This window comes from Cydia splendana, unplaced genomic scaffold, assembly GCF_910591565.1.
Source record: "Cydia splendana unplaced genomic scaffold, ilCydSple1.2 scaffold_50_ctg1, whole genome shotgun sequence".
Classification (NCBI taxonomy): Eukaryota; Metazoa; Arthropoda; class Insecta; order Lepidoptera; family Tortricidae; genus Cydia; species Cydia splendana.
Window position 1 is genome coordinate 1,318,573 of NW_026946893.1, and position 22,031 is coordinate 1,340,603.

Here is a 22,031-nt window from a genome sequence, read left to right on the forward strand (position 1 = left end):
TATTATAATATGTGCGCCTACTTTTAATTGCGGGTGTTATTCTAACGCGTTTAACAAAAGGGTTGAAATATTTAATGAATTATTGTATCGAGATGTAAATAGATCGCAGTATGCATACCTTCTAGATAGTAATTACAACTTATCCTATAATTATACTATGTTTTTAAAAGAGTCTGGACGCATAAATATTTAAGATTTAAGTACAATTATGTTATCAATAAAGATTTAAGTACAATGATGTTATCAATCCTAGAAAGTTCCAATTTCTCATTAAAAGAGACCACAACAAAAGAGACAGATTTTTTAGACAAACAAAACCCTCCGTTTTTTTTTCCAGAAACGTTTATTTCACCGAACAAACAACGGACTCAAGACTGATCCCTGTGGTGTTCCTCGTTCCAGCTGGCGGGTTTCTGATTTCACCACTACTCCTTGCGCTAGTTGCAGTTCTACATATTGCCGTCTACCCGTTAAGAATGACTCAAACCATTTGCGCGATGATTCTGTTATGCCATAATACGCCATTTTCGACAGAAGCAGTGATGGATTCATACAGTCGAAAGCCCGAGAAAAGTCTAACAGAGTAACAATAGAACCTTTTCCTTCGTCCGATGCAGCTATTATATCATCTGTTACCTTGGCCAAGGCTGTAGCTGTACCGTGCTTGCTGCGGAATCCCGATTGTATCTGTGGCAGAATATTATGTTCGTCTAAATACTTTTTGAATTGCTTGCAAACCACTCTTTCTATAATTTTCGACAGTACTGGTAGAATGCTGACCGGTCGTAGATCCTTGTACTCGTCGATCTTATTTGATTTAGGAATCGGCCTTATCTTTGCTACCTTCCAATCATCCGGGAACGTACCTGCCTTAATTGACGAGTTTATAATGTGCGTTATTATTGCCAATGTTGAACTTAAAGTGAGGCGAATCATATCTATCGAAATATTGTCTTGCCCACTGGCCTTTGTTTCAATAGACTGTATTATTTTACTCACTTCGCTTTCTGTAGTCCAGACAATATCGAAAACATCACTGTTGAACCTACTATTCTCAAAACGTGCTTGGGTGCCATAGTTTGTTTCACCGTTTCCCGGTATATCTAGGAAAAAATTGTTTAGCTCGTCAGGATTATATAAGTGTTCCGGTATTTGCGGCTTTTCCTTATCTCCGGTCAATGCACAGTTTTTTAGTTGCATCCACATATGTTTGGGACGGTTCCTATTATTATTAATAAAGTAGGTACAGTAAGCTGCCTTTTCGCGTTCCAAAGCTCCATTGGTGTAGTTTCTTAAAGTCTTATAATATTCCTTATGGGCTTGTAAACCGGTTTTATGAGCTCTGTCCCATGCGCGATCGCGAAGGTGCATCATTAGTTTAATATTGTCCGTTACCCAGGGGTACGAACTATTTTTTATACATATACGTTTGACTGGCGCGTGCGCATCGAAGAAAGCGGCTAGGTCGCGTCAGGGAACATAGACCGTCGCGTCGGTGTGAGTCGGTCAGTTGCACATCTGCGCGATCAGGGGATCTATTGTTTCGTCCCGGGGTTTAACAATTTTAAGGGATAAATAGGCTTGCACAGATGCGTCCGTCTTCCACGGCGTGTCAAACGAGACTCCCTTTTATATAAAGCTCATTAAATGATATATTAATTCTAAGTCAAAAATTGCGAAATAAATCTTGTCCCATTTTTATGACATTGTCGATAGTACTGGTAACAAAGTACCATTTAGCACGTCCTAAAAAACGGACAGTGCCGACTTGTGCGGAGACAAGATTGTGACAGAAAACGGACATTGCCATACTTAGGGTATATACTTTTTTTTTCATTTATCGTCATTTTATAGGCTATTGTTGCGTTGGGGTTATTTATACATAAGTATAATATGTATACATTTTTTGTATAATAATTTCAGGTGGTTCCACCAACTGACTCAGAGGAGTGAGATAACAAAAAAGACGACGATGACGACATTTTACTAGAGACAGATTGTACATCTGCCTTGCCCCAATCTGACTCTTTTTCAGCCAGGTCACTTTCTACGAGGATGTCAAATATGATGGACAAATATAAATCGGTTCATTTACGAACACGCGTGCTTTTATTCTTATTGTCATGCTATTCAAGTTTAGTGCGCCTCATCGTGAATGGCACTATCTGTATTTAAATATAATTTCGAAGTCTAAATTACGAAATAAAAATTGTGGGAAATAGTTGTTCATAATATAATGACTCGACCTAAACACCTCTAGTACCCCATCTACAAAACTTAATTCCTCGCCATTAAACGCATAACTCGCTTCAGTATCCAAAATATTGCACGTCTTGAAATGTCCTACGGTTAAAACCTATTTCAAGTCGATGAAGAAGATGTTACAATCCCTGAGGCCTGTAAAATGTAATCTCTACAAAATTCAGGAGAGTAAATAGCTAATTTCGAATCTAGTCTTTCTTACGAAGCAAAGCATTTCTACTCGGGTACAAGAACATATAGCTGATGTCAAGCACCGCCAACTAAGTATGCGGTCTGGGAGCATGACATGGATAAGACTCTGGTTCTCGCCAAGGAGGAGCCATATATTCCCAGAATGTTGCGAGAGGCCATTGAGACTGAAAAATATCTAAACTTTTACAGGAACTACAGCTACTCTCTACCACCAGCTTAGGTTCCAGATAGTCCGGGTAGTAAGGAAACAAGCAAGACATAACAGAACTGTGAGACCATAGTGATAAATGGTGTGGTCATTTAAGTAAAGTAATATTACTTGCAATTATACGTAGCTTTAAAATGTATATTTTTTGTTTAATATATCTGTACGTGGGTCGTTTTACACATCAACACTAGAAGTAAATATAGTATTATTATGTTTCTCATAAGTATTTTCTTCTTGATATTCTAATTAAACATTTTTTCCAAACATTTACTAGTAGCCTAAGCAAATTAGAAAAATCTGCGGAAATAATTCGTGTAGTTTTGAAAATTGGTACAGGTATACCTTGTGATACCGGGTCGCCCGGCTGTAATTCCGGCAGTGCCCGTGCTCGTTGTGGATGGGCAGCGCAGGAGACAAGCCCGTGTCGAGTCACGAGCAGATCAACCTCGTTCCTACTTCGTGACTGATCGCTCCGACAAGCGAATCAGACGAAACAGGCGCCATTTAATAAAACTTGAGAGCTAAACCCGGCACGGCTGATTTAACAACAGCACCAGCAACCGAAGTAATGGCCATTTCGGTGTCAAGCCGGATACCGGATTTCTGGGTGGACCAGCCCCGGATTTGGTCCATCCGGACAGAGGCAGTATTAACACCACAGCGTATAGGAGATGACTCTAAGTTCGATATGGTAGTCTCAAAACTTTACTTACTTAACAAAGGAAGTTATTTTGCGTCTGACGGACTTCCTCACTAACCTATCAGAGACGAATAAATATCAGGCCTTGAAGAGCAAGCTACTAACCAAATTAGAGGACTCAAAGAACAGACAGATTGAGAAAGTGCTGAGTGAAATGGATTTAGGGGACCAGAAACCCCCACACCTGTTAGTTAAGATGCGAAACCTAGCGAAGGGTAGTTTCCCAGACACCCTACGTATAATGTGGCAGAACCACCTACCCACAACAGTGCGGGCGGTATTAGTTGCTTCCAGAGAGTCAGACCTAGACACATTAGCTAACATAGCTGACGAGGTAGCAGAGGCAACCAAGACCCACGTTGCAGTGGTAGAGACACCACATAGCACGGCACGCAAGACTTCACCCAGTGGTTCCGGAGCAGGCGACACAGCTGTGATACTGGCAGAGATTGCCAAGTTAAGCGTTAGAATGATGGACCTGGAGCGGTCAAGGCCAAGGACTCGCAACTTCGGAAGGAGAAGCCGTGGAGGTCGTTCAGCATCCAGGCCAAGGAGCATTTCGCGCCATCACCGCAAGCCCAGAAAACCATTTGTTACTACCACTTCCGCTACGGGACCGCCGCACAGTGGGCTGAAATTCGGCTCTCATTGACATAGAAACCGAAGTTGTTATTTTTATGATTTTTTGATTGAAATAGGTTTTGCTAGTTTGGTTATGGAAACCTATGAATTTTAGACGATTTGGAATGAAAATTGTCGAGTTACGAATTTTTTTTCAAAAAAATGTATGGAGCAGGAACAAGAAATCATTATTACTCTTGAGTAGTAATGATTTTTGGATTGGTTTGTTTTGCGGTCCTTGAACCGCAAAACAAACCGTAATATCCTCGCAGGTGGTTATACTACGAATTATTTGTGATTTTTTGGCATACTACATATATCCGTCACGATTAGTACGTCTACCACCAGTTTTTACATTGACATAACGCTCACGTGTACGTAATTTACTTTCTGTACATCTCGCTTGCACTAATATGCGAGTACGAGCGAGATGCATAGAAAGTAAGTTACGTAAACGTGAGAGTATATGTCAATGTCAAAACTGATGGTAGACGTACTGTACTATCACACCAAGCCGTCGTTTATGTGTAACAGACTTGAACAGTGGACTACGATTTTTGGTGGACACAGGTGCCGACATTTCACTACTACCAGTACATAACAAACATCGCGCGGGTGAGTGCTCTGATCTTAAACTGTTTGCAGCAAACGGCTCGGAGATTAGATTAGAACATACGGTGTAAAAGTGTTAACTTTAGATTTAAAATTACGTAGGCCATATCGATGGGAATTTGTCGTAGCCGATGTTAGACAGCCAATACTGGGAACCGATTTTCTGAGTTATCATAAATTAGTAGTAAATTTATCAGAACATAAATTGCACGACCTTGTGACATTTCTTAATATAACTGCACCCACCGTACGTAGCAATCAACCGACTATTAGCACGGTCAACGGTAATCACCCGTATCATGATTTGTTATTGCGGTTTCCTAGCATAACAAAACCACCGACATACAAGGAATTGCCCACGCATAGTCGTGTGCACCATATCGAAACGACTGGTTCACCAACATTTGCCCGTGCCAGACCGTTGCCACCCGACAGGTATAAAAAAGTCAAGGAGGAATTTCGTCGTATGCAGGAATTAGGCATTTGCAGGCCTAGCAAAAGTCAATGGGCCAGCCCTTTAACAGTAGTGGCTAAGAAAAACGGCGAAATTCGCCCTTGCGGGGATTACCGTGCCTTAAATGCACAGACAAAACCTGACAGATAGCCAATACCGAGATTGCATGATTTTATATTTATATTGGCAGGCAAAAAGATATTTTCCAAATTAGACATAAATAGGGCGTACCACTGCATCCCAGTAGCTAAGCAGGATGTTGAGAAAACCGCCATAATTACCCCTTTCGGGTTATTTGAATTTCCGGTTATGTCATTTGGTCTTCGTTGTGCTGCACAAACCTTCCAGCGGTTCATGAACAGTTCAGTCCTGGAAGGTCTCGACTTCTTGTTTAACTACTTAGATGACATTCTTATCGCGAGCGATAATGAGGCGCAGCATAGGGATCATCTTAGACTGGTTTTCGAGCGTTTCGACAAATACGGCATAACGATCAATTTAGCCAAGTGTAGTTTTGGGCAATCGAAACTAGAGTTCCTAGGACATGAAGTAACTACCACAGGCTTAATAGGCCATTGGAAGAGAAAGTACAGGCTATAGCCGACTACCCAAAACCACAAAACGTAGAACAATTACGTAGGTTTTTGGGGATGCTTAACTTTTATCGCTCTCACGTCCCTGGAGCAGCGAGAATGCAAGCTAAACTCGACCAAGATTTAGTCAACACAAAAAAGCAGAATCAGAATCAGAATCAGAATGCTTTATTTGTAAAACATATAAAGCAAGCACACAGCAAAGGTATACATGGGTCTTAGGTATATACATTTGAGCGCTATGTTTTGCCGGTTGGCAACTTGGCATACAAAATAAATGTCAAAGAGAACTAAAATCTAATTTAATATTGCAAATGTTATAACTTATAAAATAAATAAATTACAGTTAAAATTAGTATTAAGTACATTACATTTAAAATTAAAATCCAATAAAGTATAATTCAAATACAATTATAATTCAAATAAAATTAAAATATTTATATCATTAGTCATGGTTATAATTAATGTTTATGTCATAGTCATCTAGATATTCTTTTATGGAGTAATATGCTTTATTTACTAGAAATTTGAAAAGTTCTTTTTTGAATATATGTACGTCCTGTAGTTTCCGTATGCTTTCTGGTTCCATTCCGAATATACTTTTTGAAAGAAGAGCTGTTTTATACAGTTTATTTTTTATGTTGTCAATTTTACGTGCACTGTTAAATTTTGTGTATTGACTGACCTATATTACTTTTCACATACAATGCTGTTTCGTATATATAAAGGGATGGAAGAGTTAATATTCTTAATTCAGTAAATAAAGCTTTACATGAATCAGTTATGTTTAAACCACATACGGATCGTATACATTTTTTTTGGCTTTTAAATACTAAATCTCTGTCTGTTGAGTTCCCCCAGAAAATTATTCCGTATCTTAAAGTTGACGTGACGTAAGCGTGATAGAAAGTTATGACAGCGGATTGGTTAACTACTTTCCTAAGATGATGGAGCGCATATGAAAATGTACTAAGTTTCTTACATATATGGTCAATTTGATATTTCCATGTTAATTGATTATCTAAGCTTAATCCTAAAAATTTTGTAACGTCAGTTTCATCAATTATATGTCCGTTATAATATGATACATTTAAATCCGTCACTCTGTCTACTCTTTGCTCAAAGTGCATTATTTTGGTTTTGTCTAAATTAATACGAAGGTTGTTACTGTTCAGCCATTCAATAAGCGATTTTAAGGAATTGTTTATTTTTGTCTCGTAAGTCTGTAAGTCTTCTCCTGTGAATATGACGGTGCTATCATCAGCAAAGAGAATCATGGGTTCCTCGATAGCTAATGGGAAATCATTTATATAAATGAGAAATAAGAGTGGTCCTAAAACGCTGCCTTGCGGGACGCCTGCTTTCATTTCTCTGAGATCGGATAAAGCCGTTACTTGATTTTTGGTCTTGACGCATATATGGTCCAGTTGAGTGTATTGCTTTCTCCCAGTTAGGTAGGATTCAATTAAACTAAAAACATTTCCCCGGATTCCATATCTGTATAGCTTAGTCAATAGTATATTTTATGGTCAACGATATCGAAAGCTTTGGTCATATCCGTATAAAGAGCGGTTACAGGTACCTTATTATCTATGTTAGTCATAATAATATTCAGTAAGTCATAGATTGCCATATTTATTGATTTTTGTTTTCGGAAACTCTTTTGTTCATGTGAAAATAAATTATTGGTCTCAAAATAGTTGTTAATGTTATTATATATAAATTTTTCGATCACTTTTGAAAAAACCGGTAAAAGGGCTATTGGTCTGTAATTAGTAATTGATGTTTTTTCGCCCTTTTTATATAGTGGTCGCAGGATAGCTACCTTAAGTTTATCAGGAAACCTGCCATATTCTATACACATATTTACTATGTGGCTTATTGGTGATGAAATTATATTCGCAACTTGTTTTATCATCATTGTGTTTATGCCATCATAACCGGTACTTTTTGAGTTTTTTAAAAAGTTGATTATTAGTCTGATATCATCAAGAGTAGACGGTTTCATGAACATAGAATTGGATGAGTTGTATGTCATAGTTGTCCTAGGATTACTTAAATTAATATTCGAATTATTGTCATTGTTAGTGGAATTAGTATATGTCTTGTTTGATTGGTCTAGTTCGCAGATATCGGTGAAGTAGTCATTATATTTTTGGGCAATTTGGTTAGGTTCTTTAATGGATACGTTGTCAATGATTATTTCTTAGATATTGTCTCTAACGCGATTATTTTTTGCTGATTGTATGATGTTCCAGGTGGCTTTCGATTTATTTGACGCATTTTGTATATAAAAATCGTTTTGTATTTTTTGTGTTGATAATATAATTTTTTTAAATCGTTGAGAGTAGGGGAGAGCAGGTAGGATTCGTACACTTTTTACTCTGAGCTTTATAAAAAAATTACTATTAGCTATTACAAATTGATTTTGATACCGCTATATTACCCATATATCTGGCTTTAAAACTGTGAAGTGTAGTTTTCATATAAAGTAGCATGGAGAAGCTACGAAGTTTTTTCTAAAAAATGAGAAACGTACGAAAGCACCCCATGCATGGGGTAGCTTCGTACATAGCGTGGGACACTTTCGTATATAGTGGGGAATTGTATTACCACTCGCCGAGATGATTCCTCCAAATGTAACAAGTTCACCCCTCTCAGCCGAAAAAAGTTGGCCTATTTGTTATTGTTTTTTTTTCAGCTAGCACCTTAGGCGTATTCATCACCGTTGGTATACCCGACTCATCAAAATTGAATATTCGGTCAGCAGTTAATTTATATTTCTTGAGTACATTTTCAAGGTTTTCGAAGAAATCATTTACGGCAGTCCTGTTACAGGCGAAAGACCTTGCTGCACTCATACTGCACGAAAGTACCCCAACCCAAAAAAACAACAACAAAAATTTGAATAAAAATTACCGTTGTAGTTAGGTTAATGGTTATTACCATTTAAATATTAAACCAAGATTCTAAGGCACAAAATATAATAAAGTACTTGTATAATTTGAGAATTATTTATACCCGCCAAGCGTGCTCGAAAATGAATACAAATAATACTTACGCAGAGCGAAAACACGTATCGACTTGCTCCATCGAAACCGGCGGCCGCACTGTCTCCCCGCTCCGCAGGTACCCGGCGCGTATAAACGGGAATACGCACACAAACACGAACACAGCTATTGTATTGGATAGCCTAGATATCTCCACTGTACGAATGCTCCTTGTGTACGAATCCTACCTGCTTTCCCCTACACTTTCAGATCGCTTTTGTTACTATGGTTTGGCGCCAGTCTACATTCCCATAACATAGCTCTTTTTCTTTTACAACACTTTCTTATGCCTTTGGTCACCCACTTTGGCCTATTTAATGCTGATACCTTAAGTCTAATAAATGGGAAGCACAAGTTATAAAATAGTCCGAATTGGTTGCTAAAACAATTAAATGCCTCGTTGGGGTAATTTGATTTGTATACATCATTAAAGCTCAGTTCATTAATACAGTTTGTAAATTTTTGAATATTACAATAACTAAAGTCTCTTTTTAGAACGAACCAGTGAGATAGTGTGCACGTGGGTTTTACAGGACACTTAAGAACCTGGGCAGAGTGGTCAGAAATCGCAAGATCGATGACGTCAGATTTCCCACCTCGAATATTATGGATAATATTATGATGCAGGTGTTGCTCTGTAACCGTGTCGGTGTAGATATTCCAAACTTAAGATTAAAACTAGATATAAGGTTATTAAATTCAATACTTTGTCTTGTTCTTTTCATCATGTCTATGTTAAAATCTCCGCAGAGTATTACATTTTTACGGCTATGGTTTAATGTACACAGTAGGTCATTTAATTTATTGAAAAAAATATTAAAGGCCGCAATATCATATTTTGGAACGCGATATATACTGTTAACAACTGTATAATTACGTGATTATTTAATGTTGTAACGCGAACTTTCCCAAATATATCAATAAACTATGTTTAGTTCTCATGGAGCCTACTAGATGGCGCTAGTAGTCCTCGATTTCGACGTAAACATTAGCGATATTTTATCTTTCCCGTAGTTTTAAAAATCCAAAACCTTGCGTAACTTGTGTTATGTGTTGCCTAGATTTTTATGTAAACATAACGAATGTGCAAACTAAGATTAATGTAAATTGGATAGCTTCCAGTTCCTAGGCAACTTTTAGTTCCTTACGCCTCACAAGATGGCTCTACTAGTACCCAATGTTTTGTTCTTAAACCCAATGTTCCTGGATCCTTAAAATTATGACTTCAAGCATTTCATAACACTTGTATTTTTAGTAAAACGTAGCAAATGTGTAGATTTAGATTAACGTAATCTTGAACACTCATACATATATAGTTCATCTATATGCACAGAGATTGTTAGTAGGCCTATCATAACTCGTTTCTGAAACCTGTAAAAAAACAGAACATCATGTAACATGTTCCTAAAATATATCGAATGTATCTAAATAGTTTAACATACATAAAAACAACGCGCATGTTCGTACAAATTAACTGTTTACCAATTTGTCACTAGATGTCACTGTACAGCGCGCATACTAACCCTACATGGCGGTGTTAAGATTTTTCCTAGAATAAGGACCCGATGCACCGAATATTGTAAATGTTGAGAATTAGCTAGGCGATAGATTTGTACGGCCTGTGTACCCCCTGGGACCTTGTCGGACTATCTTATCAGAAATTAGGAGTTTTCCCGGTTCCCCTTGCGCACGACAGCTGTACGTCTTGGACGCTGCTCGGCCGTAGGAGATTCGTTAGATTAGTCAATTGTATATATATCTGTATAGTATTAGCGCCGACTGTTGAAAATTAATATACGGCTATCTGCCATCACTCCGTGTTTCTCTTCGCTTCATCCCGCACGCCCCACCTCTCGGAGAAAACTCCCCTACATCTGGCGCACAACGTGAGGGCCGTGCCGTGACGTCGCAACAAGTTTATGCCTGTCGAAACACGTCGAAGAGCGAAATTGTTGCAGGAAAGAGATAGCATGGCGGTCAGTATGACAGACAGCCAGTTCCAGCAGCTGTTAGGAGCGATTACCAGTGCTGCACGACCTGCTCCGTCTCCGGTGAAACATAGTTCCTTCGCGAAGGCCACTTTCTCCTACGACGGCAAACGGGATCCAGCCTGCGTGCAAACTTTCCTGACGGCGGCTACGTGTTTCAAACGCGTCGGGAACATTAACGACAGCGACGCACTGCAGAGTTTACCTCTAATACTAAAAGATACTGCAGCCGTTTGGTGGAACGGCATAAGTGAGTCGGTAAAGACCTGGAACGACTTTGACAGCAGATTGCGTAGGGCGTTTGCACCAAAGAAACCCGCGCATATGCTGTACAGGGAGATTGTCCTAAACGATCAGGGTCCTCGGGAGCTTACTGAGACCTTTGTCGCCAAGCAGAGAGACTTACTTGCTCAGATGCCGGAGCCGCAACTCCTGGAGACACAGCAACTCGACTTGGTGTACGGGACCCTACACAGAAAGATAAAGGAGAAGGTACCTAGGGAATCTGTCCTGAGCTTCGATGCCCTCCTAGAAGCAGCACAATCGGTCGAGATGCTGTTGGATGACGAACCCCCTCTACAGCCACCGCTACCAGCAAAGAAGGAGCGTATCAGGTGTAACTACTGCCGAGTGGTGGGTCACACTGAAGATGTGTGCCGAAAGAAAGCGAGAGAAGCTGCAACCCGAGATGCGGTGAAAGTTGAAGCGCTGCCACCAGCCACAGCTAGTACCTCCGCAGCAACGGCGACGCAGGCACCATCTCCGTCACAGCCCATCTTCGCGTGCTACGGGTGTGGTACGCCAGGCGTAGTCAGGAGCAAATGCCCGAAGTGTGCGGCAGCTAAAGGTTCGACTAAGGTGGAACGCGTCGATTTCTGTGCCACTGGGATCGCTGAAGACTTCTCCATGGATATCCGGAGGACACCCATAATTGGAATCGGGATAGACGCAATGTCAGGGACAGCTTACGTAGACACGTGTGCCAAGAGTAACGTGGCATCGTATGAGTTGTACACCTGCCTAAAGAGGCGTGGTTACAGAATCAGCGTGGAGTCTGCGAGGGTAAAGCTAGCTGACGGCGATGAGAGATTGCAGGAAGTCCTGAACCTAAAATGCGTGGTAAACGTGTGCGACCGCGCAGTCCCCACCAAATTCATTGTGTTCCCTGGCAAACGGGACACGAGAACCCTCTTGGGAGTACCCTTCCTCCAAGATGCCGGCATCATCGTGAATGTGCCACAGATGACGTGGCACTTCATCGACAACCCCACGAAAATATATGAGTTGGGAGAAGAAGATGACAGGGAACAATCATCGACTTACGTGTCACAACCTGGTCTGAGTTACGGCATAGCGGCATCAGCAGTGACGACGAGCGCGTCTGTGCCGAAATATAGATCAGCGCTACAACGAGCCCTACCATTCGACGCCGAACTACCTTCGGAGTCTGCTGCAGTCCCATACAGGCTGATCCCATTGGCAATTGATGACCTGCCGGTGGTATCTCATACGCGCAAGAGAGCGAAACCACTAGACACTCTAGACTTAGTGGCCCCCCTATTTGACGGCTACTCACCGAGGTTTGTGGACGATATGTACAAAGACGCACAAAAGGCTCTCACCACGACGGAGATCGAGTTATCCCCACACTCACGGGAGTTGTTCCCGGAACCCAGCCGTACTTTGTAAAGCATGGGTGCCTCCCAAAGTTTCACCCGGTAACAGACTATAAATACGTGCAGTCTTACCGAAGAGGGGGAGCGTTCGTTAAAAACGTGTTTTAATATTCTACTTAAGCTACATCAAAGCTACGTTAAACACATAAAGTTTTTAGTTATTACCACTAGCTACTTTTCGGGGCTGAAGTATAATCCCCTTTTATTTACAAAGAATAAATTGTGCGCAAATGCATGCTCAATTCCAGAGGAACCTGACCAATACGTAAATGTCTACTCCCCTTCACGTCCCACCAACGAGCGGCGGTCGTGAAGTCAAAGGAGGCGGCCGACGTCTCGCAGACCATCCCGACAACTGACTCCGTCACGTAGCCGGCTGACCAATTGGCCGCACGACCACACAGGCCGTCGTTCGCGCAGCCGCTTAAGCCGTTGGCCACGCAGCCAAGCACGCCGCGGCTCGCGCAGCGAAGTGAGCCGTCGCTTGCGCAGCCGAGCGAGCCGTCGCTCGCGCAGCCGAGCGAGCCATCGCTCGCGAAGCCGAGCGAGCCGTCGCTCGCGCAGCCGAGTGAGCCGTCGCCCGCCCAGCCGAGCGAGCCGTCGCCAGCCGAACGAGCCGTCGCTGGCGCAGCCGAGCGAGCCGTCGCCCGCCCAGCCGAACGAGTCGTCGCTCGCGCAGCCGAGCGAGCCGTCGCTCGCGCAGACGAGCGAGCCGTCGCTCGCGCAGCCGAGCGAGCCGTCGCTCGCGCAGACGAGCGAGCCGTCGCTCGCGCAGCCGAGCGAGCCGTGGCCCGCCCAGCCGAGCGAGCCGTCGCCCGTGTAGCCGAGCGAGCCGTCGCTTGCGCAGCCGAGCGAGCCGTCGCTTGCGCAGCCGAGCGAGCCGTCGCTTGCGCAGCCGAGCGAGCCGTCGCTTGCGCAGCCGAGCGAGCCGTCGCTCGCGCAGCCCAGCGAGCCGTCGCTCGCACAGCCGAGCGAGCCTTCACTCACACAGCCTAGCGAGCCGTCGCTTGCGTAGCCGAGCGAGTCGTCGCTCATGCAGCCGAGCGAGCCGCCGGTCCCGCAGCCGAGCGAGCCCTCGCTCGCGCTCCTAGCGAGCCGTCGCTCGCGCAGCCTAGCGAGCCGTCGCTCGCGCAGCCGAGGAGCCGTCGCTCGCGCAGCCGAGCGAGCCGTCGCTCGTGCAGCCGAGCTAGCTGCTGCTCGTGCAGCCAAGTAGGCCGCCATTCGCGCAGCAGAGTGAGCCAGCGGAGTGGGCTCAACCTGCAGCCGGTAAACCAGCCGAGTCACTCTTCGCGAGCAAGTCACCTGATTAAACATGTGAGTCAACCTCTTCTTATTCAGATAATAATAATTTAAAACTCTTACTTGATGCACTAGAAACGTTTGGACGTAATGATTCGTTAGATAAGGTAGGAAACTTGCAAAACGCGGTCCCTGAATTATTAAGATTTTTGTATAAATTGTTATGTTACTATCATTAGTAAGTATATAAAGGGTCTCATAGTAACTAAATGATAAACAGAACTGAGTAGGATAAAAAGGGTTAATGAAACTGTCTTATTGTTCAAAAATAGTAATTGTGATCAATATAATGGTACTTATCTCTTTGTTTACTTCTAGAAATGTAAGTGTTATTTTTAAAAGAATAAATTACTTTAACTCAAAAGGCATATTGAGTAACGAATTTATGCATTAGCAGATAAGTTAGTGAATAACTATTTATTTTAATTTAATTAATATTAGTCCTCAAATAATAATGTTTTATTATTAGCATAAATATTTATTATTCAATAGGAAAGTCAAGTGTTAATAAAACTACTAAGTTTATATGACAGATACTCATTATTTATTGGCAACAAAATATGAATCATTCAATAAATAAGGTCTCGTATAGATTTAAAATCGCATTTTTAATATCAATAAAAAAGTATTCAAAACACAACAATAATCATAAAATGATAATACTACTTATTGACTCTAAATTACATTTACATAATAAATTTATTTAATTTAAATAATGAATTTATTTTATTTTATTTAAATTGTACAAATAATGAAATATAAATAATCAGATTAAGGTACTTAACTCTGTCCGTGGCGCTGGTAGCACTACAACTGACTGCTCGTTGGCGAGCAGCCACGTTTTATACCTGGTTCAGGTAAGTTACCTGTTCGACCAGTTTTCTTCGCCTACCGACATTATTATAGTATTTTAAATATTTGAGTGAAATGTACCTTAAAATGTTACAATAATTAGATTTAATAATGACAAATCCAACACGGCCATACTGACTAGTACTTCGATCTCGAAGTACATAACTTATAAAAATAATCCAAGCTATAATAATATATTGCACATGTACATATTTTATTTTAATACACATCTTAAGTCTACATTTTACACATTATATTGTTCTAGATTATATAATTCTTATGTGAAGTATAACATATAATCAACCGTTCAACAAGTAGCCAAAAGCCCTGACATGTATGCCCCAACACCTGCTGCTCGTGAAGACAGGCAAACATCAGACTAGTGACCGACCAGCAGTATACATATAATTAACAATCATATTAGTAGCCAAAAGCCCTGACATGTATGCCCCAACACCTGCTGCTCGTGAAGTCAGGCAAACATCAGACTAGTGACCGACCAGCAGTACAGGTACATTTTATCAACAGTTATATCAGTAGCTATATGTCCTGACATGAATGCTCCATCACCTGCTGCACGTGAAGCCAAGCAAACATCAGACATATAACCGACCAGCAGAATAACATTAGTCTCGTTTTAAATTTCATATAACATCACAACATTACATGATAATAATCAGTTTATTGTATTAATTATACCAACATAAACAATTTACACATATCCAACACGGCTAAGCTAGATATAAAGCATTCTACAAAAATATTGCTATCACATGTAGTTAATTATTGCATTATTTAATTTTAAAATAAATTGATTAAATCAAATCAAGATTATCAATCATAGGCGTCAAACAATAGAGCTTATATTTTTAGTGGAATGCTTTAAAATAATATTATGTACGAACTATTACTATTACGAAGAATCGTCTATGGAGGAGTTTTGATCAATCCATTCACCAGGCCAATATCGCAGTTTTTCTTTTGCTACAGTAATTTTTCGTAAATTTCCTGTACCATGCAAAACAAATCGATCATGATCCAGAATTTGAACTATGCGATATGGACCTTTAAATTTAGGGCTTAATTTATCATTTCGTCTATGTTGTTGGTTAACATAAACCATATCACCGATATTATACACTTTGTTATTGCGCCTTACTGAATCAAAACGCTCCTTAGACTTTTGTGCTAATAAACATAGTCGTTGATATGCAAGTTGCCTATCTGCTTGTAAGTCAGTATTAGACGTATTTATATTGTCTCCTAAGACTTCAATTAATCGAGCCTGTATGCAAGGGATATTTACTCTACGACCAATCAATAAATATTCTGGAGTAAATCCGGTGGATTTCTGGACACTGGTGTTTAAAGATTGCTGAACCTTCCACAAAGAGCTCGGCCAGTCTGACCTATCATCACAAGAGGTTCTTAACATATTAACTATAGTTGAAACGTAACGCTCTACTTGGCCGTTACCCCTTGGCGTACCTGTTGCAATCATATGATGATCTATATGTAGTTCCTCAAACAGTAATTTAACTATATTAGCACTAAAATTAGTTGCTTGATCCGTAATTACTAACTGCGGCGCAAACAAAGTCAGTATCTCACGGATAGCAAATATAAATTCATTAGAATTTAGAGTTTTAAGAGGTTTTAATATGCAAAATTTAGTAAAACCATCAATCAGAATTAAGATGTATTTAAAGCCATCATTTGAGACTGAAAAAGGACCAGTACAGTCTAAATGGATAGTTTGAAATGGCACTGGTGTTTTAATAATCGGATGCAAATATCCTTGCTTAGGGCCGGAAAAGCTCTTACGTTCTATACACACTAAACAATGAGAGAGATATTTTTTTACATAAGCTGCCATTCCTGGAAACCAGAAATTCTCACGTAGTTTAGAAATGACTTTCTCGAAACCGAGGTGACAATTTTGATCATGATAGAGTTGTAAGGTACTAAATCTACTCCCTTTAGGTAAATATAATTTTGGGTCATGGTCTGGATGTGTCTTATAATGTAATAAATTATTTATGGTCACATATTGATTTGAATCTAATTCTCCCTGATGAAGTTGTTCAACAAGAGATTGCGTCTGTGGGTCGTTTTGCTGTGCTATTTCCAACCATGATCGAGCTTCGTTATTGTGGCTTTCATTTATAAAATGTATGTTATGTTCAGAGGGTGATGGAGACTCAACAGGATTGCGGCTTAAGAAATCAACATGTGAAATGTACTTGCCCTTTTTATATATAACCTCAAAACGAAAGTCTTGCAGAAAAGTCCACCGTCGTGCAACACGCGATGACAAGTCTTTTTTATTAACTGTAGATTTTATGGCATTGCAATCAGTTATAATTTTGAATTCAATACCCAGTAAGTAAACACGAAAATGTTTTAGAGCATTGTAAATGGCCAGAGTTTCTAAATCATATGAACTGTATTTAGATTCAGCCGGGGTCGTCCTTTTACTATAATATGCAACTACTCTGTTTACGTTATTATGTTTTTGAAGCAAAATAGCGCCATAGCCTAAGGCACTAGCATCAGTATGGACCTTTGTTGATAATGTCGGGTCATAAATGGCTAATAATGGTTTAGTCACTAACCGATCTATAATGTAATTACGAGCCGCATCCTGTTCGGGTCCCCATTCCCATTTTTGATTATTTTTTAACAATTTTGTTATACACGCTGTACGACAGGCAAACTCAGGTATAAATTTTCGAAAATAGCTAGCTAGACCCATTAATTGCCGCACTTGTTTAATGTTACTTGGAACAGGGGAATTAATTAACGCCAAAACCTTCGAGTCGCTAGGTCTAACTCCCTCACTCGAAATATGTCTACCTAGGTACTGAATACTTTCAGTGAAAAACTGACACTTTTCAGGGTTAATCATAAATCCGGCTTTGCTTAATGCCTCAAGGGTTTGCTCCAAATATGACAGTCCTTCTTCAATTGATGAACATGGAATTAACAAGTCATCTAAATAAACCAGTAAGAATTTCAGGTGATGGACAGCTTTATTTATTGCTCTCTGAAACACCGACGGGCCATTACAGATGCCAAATGGCATTTTTAAAAATTCAAAATGGCCATCAGGCGTAACAAAAGCTGTGTATTTAATAGAGTCCTGCGCTACCGGTATTTGGTAAAAGCCATTCTTCATATCTATTGATATATAAAACCTGGCCTTTCCTAATTTGTCGATTTGATCCTCGATGAGAGGGAGAGGGTATCTGTCATTTTCGATATTTTTGTTTAAAGCCCTGTAATCAACACACATTCGGTCGCTTCCGTCCTTTTTCTTAACAAGAAGAACGGGGCTTGCAAATTGGGACTCACTTTCTCTAATAATATTTTTGCTTAATAAATCTTGAATTATCTCATTTACCTTCTCTCTCTCAATCGGGGCCAAACGATACGGGCGATAGTTAACAATTTCCTCCTTTTTGAGCCTGATTCCTAATTCTCCAGTCCTAACTGTGCTTAGTGATTCGTTTGTAGGGATTACCGATGAATACTTTTGGAAAATATTTATAAGTTTATTTTGTAAATTTTGGTCTAAATGCTCAATAGCGGGCTTAATTTGGGACATAACGTAGTCACTGGGATATGAAGCAATATGGTTGATTACTTTATCAAGTGTTGGTTGTTTACGCTTTAATGTGCAACCAGAAGAATCAGCAACTATAGTCACGTCATGATTTTCAACCGTATTCCTTCCTATAAGCAAGTCACAATCGAGATCCGTATCCTTAACTACGTAAATTTGTAGTTCTAAACAAACATCTGAAAATCTTACGGGGACTACAATAGTAGCAAAAATATGCAGTTTGCCATTTCCTACGCCATTGAGGTAAAACGAACATGGTGACAAGGGACAGCTAAATCGCTTTGCTACAGATTCTTTTATAATACTGTTAGCAGATCCTGTATCAATAAGACAATCGAGAGATGTGTCATATATATCTACTTTAGTGAGTCATAAATTAGCTTTAGACTTTTCACTTTGAGAGCTCGAATTTGTCAGAGCAGTAAGATTTTGCGCCTTGCGATCTTTATACCAACAATTCAATTCCTCGTGACCAATTTTTTTACAAATAGTACATTGTTTCTTGGTAGAGGAATTCGCAACTGAACTAGTATCAACCGATTCTGATTTGACATCCTTTTTTAAATCAGACTGCAATTTGTAGCACTGCGATCTAAGATGCCCTGATTTACCACAAAAGAAACACTTTTTTCTATCTTGAGGTTTGTCATGCTGTTTGGGGTGCTTGGGGCTCGAAGAAGCATCGTCTACTTTGTCAAGGCCGGTTTGTTCAAATGGTCGTTTCTTAGACTTAGCATAGGTCGTAAAAAGAGTCATTAACTCGGCGGTTGTCTTTACATTACTGTTAAAGGATGCCATTTTGACATTTACATCGCGTATACTACCACAAACTAGCTCGATTAACTGCGGTTCTGTAAAACTGACTTTAGTGTTTCGAAGAAGTCTAAGTTTTTCTCTTGCATATTCAAAATATGAGTCAGCAGAATCAGAGTTGTAAAAAACAGCTTTGCTTAGTTTTTCAGACAGGTTTTTCTTAGGTGGGTACAAGTCTATTATTTCGGAGCAAAAGGTTTCCCATGTCCTACCCTCCTCAGGATCCCAAGAGTTAAACCAAGATAATGCAGAGCCCTTCAGGGCCTTACCGGCTTTAGCAACCATAACGACGCCAGTCCATCCGAGTTCTTTGCCGAGGGTCTCGATATTGCTGCACCATGGCTCAGCTCCGTTGTCGCTGGTAGCAGGATCGAATGTAGGAAGCGCGACGTCATCCTGTCGGCGGTTCGCAGAAACTGCATCTCGGATGGCGGTGAGCAGACTGGTTAGCAGATTCGAATCCATACTCTGAAATATTTTATCGATACTGTTAAGAGACGTCTAGGTAAAACTTATCTCCACTTCTGAATTAAGATTTTTGTATAAATTGTTATGTTACTATCATTAGTAAGTATATAAAGGGTCTCATAGTAACTAAATGATAAACAGAACTGAGTAGGATAAAAAGGGTTAATGAAACTGTCTTATTGTTCAAAAATAGTAATTGTGATCAATAGAATGGTACTTATCTCTTTGTTTACTTCTAGAAATGTAAGTGTTATTTTTAAAAGAATAAATTACTTTAACTCAAAAGGCATATTGAGTAACGAATTTATGCATTAGCAATATTAGTCCTCAAATAATTATGTTTTATTATTAGCATAAATATTTATTATTCAATAGGAAAGTCAAGTGTTAATAAAACTACTAAGTTTATATGACAGATACTCATTATTTATTGGCAACAAAATATGAATCATTCAATAAATAAGGTCTCGTATAGATTTAAAATCGCATTTTTAATATCAATAAAAAAGTATTCAAAACACAACAATAATCATAAAATGATAATACTACTTATTTACTCTAAATTACATTTACATAATAAATTTATTTAATTTAAATAATGAATTTATTTTATTTTATTTAAATTGTACAAATAATGAAATATAAATAATCAGATTAAGGTACTTAACTCTGTCCGTGGCGCTGGTAGCACTACAACTGACTGCTCGTTGGCGAGCAGCCACGTTTTATACCTGGTTCAGGTAAGTTACCTGTTCGACCATTTTAAATATTTGAGTGAAATGTACCTTAAAATGTTACAATAATTAGATTTAATAATGACAAATCCAACAAATTCGATCCAGCAAAAAAAAAAGGGAAGAAACAATGAGCATGTGGATTCATAAGGACTATATACGGCTAGTCTTAAAAACAGTTGATACATCTGTCCTATTTTCTTGGACGGAGTGGCAAGCAAAACTACTTGCGGCTTTCCTTCCAAAGGTAATTATGGACAGAGGCTTAGTGACATGTTGTCTATACGAGCTCGTTTTAGACTTCTACACAGGTGGCTTTAATAAATAGAGTTAGCGAAGCCATAGCTGGCAGATTACCAGTCGAAATCAGATTAGGAGCCGAAGCTGCGCCATTTCATGACCCCGATAAACTTTTAGCATACATATCTGCGTAATGCACGTAACATTAAGCCGGTTTCTGATCGTAAAGTAGAGAAAAACCACAACTATGGAAAAATCTCAGGAAGATACCTCTCGATCAATTTTTAAGTGGTGTTGTTACAACTTAAAACAAGAGGGTCACTTGTCTACTCAGTGTACCTTACCTATTAAGAAATGTACGAACTGTTTGAAAGTGGGTCATGAAGCTGAGCAGTGTTTTTCAAAATCACTAACACCAACCGCAATCGTTACTGAGTAATCTGTCTCGTGCTGCTTTTATGTTCACACAAAGTAAATGAGTTAAATTATTTTTAGTTCGACCATCTACGTTCATAAGTTACGTATAACAAACAACACAATTTATTTATTCGTATGGCTTAATTGTTCAGTCGTTTATAAAGCTATTCTAAGGTTCTGTATCCATTAAATTACGTCACTGCCGAGGGTAAACAAGTGTGCAGGGTTTCCGTCGTATTTGCTAAGTGGGCAGTACTGAATGATGTGCTCGATGTCCTGCACAGGAGCCCTGCAATCGCACTTTGGAGTCTCTATCCATCCACATTTGTGCAGGAATGCTCGTGAGCGATCGCAGCCGGTTCGCAGCCAGTTCAGTTCAGATGGCACCATTCTTTTCTAGGCAATGAGAAGCCAGGTGGTTTTACTGTGGGAATGATAGTAATCCCAGTATTCCCAATCCTTTCGGGGGAACTTATCGTTCCATTCCTCTTCGCATTTGTCCGAGATATTAAAGTTTGCTTTCATTAGGTTTCTTGCAGTTCGGTGAGGAGGATGTCGAGATTTTAATCGGTGTGTTGTAGGGTTTCCAAATTCAGCACTGGCAGCTAGATTGGGATAGATCAAGATCTTCTGTGCCTCACGTACTAGCGCTTGCTGTCTCCTTAAGTGTGAAGGCGGTATATGACTAAGGGTTGGAAGCCACTGGACCGGAGTGATTTTGATGGTTCCGGAAATGCACCTCATGGTTTGGTTTAGGTGTACGTCTACTTGCTTTGTGTGTGCACTGTTTAGCCAGATAGGTGCGCAGTATTCTGCTGTTGAGTAGACTAGGCTAAGAGCAGTGTTACGAAGTACGTCGGCTTTTGCCTCATGTGTTGCCAGCCAGTTTGTGCAGGAGGTTGTTGCGAGTGTGCGGAGCATAAGTGAGACTGCAGTCCAGGGTCACTCCAAGGTACTTTGGCGTTGGATTGTATTTTAGTACTGACCCACCGAAGGAAATGTCGGGGGTTCAAATTTAGCCTCTTTATTGTGCAGGTGGAAGGTTGTCACTTCTGTCTTAAGTCAACACACACAGAATAATGACACAACACAATAATAGAGATTAAAAATATTTAATTAATTAATTAGTATTACATACGGCGAGAAACCGTTCTTAGTCGTCGCGTGGAACGGACGTTTATACCCTCAGCGTGAACTCATTTAAATTCAGATATATTGTTTCTCACT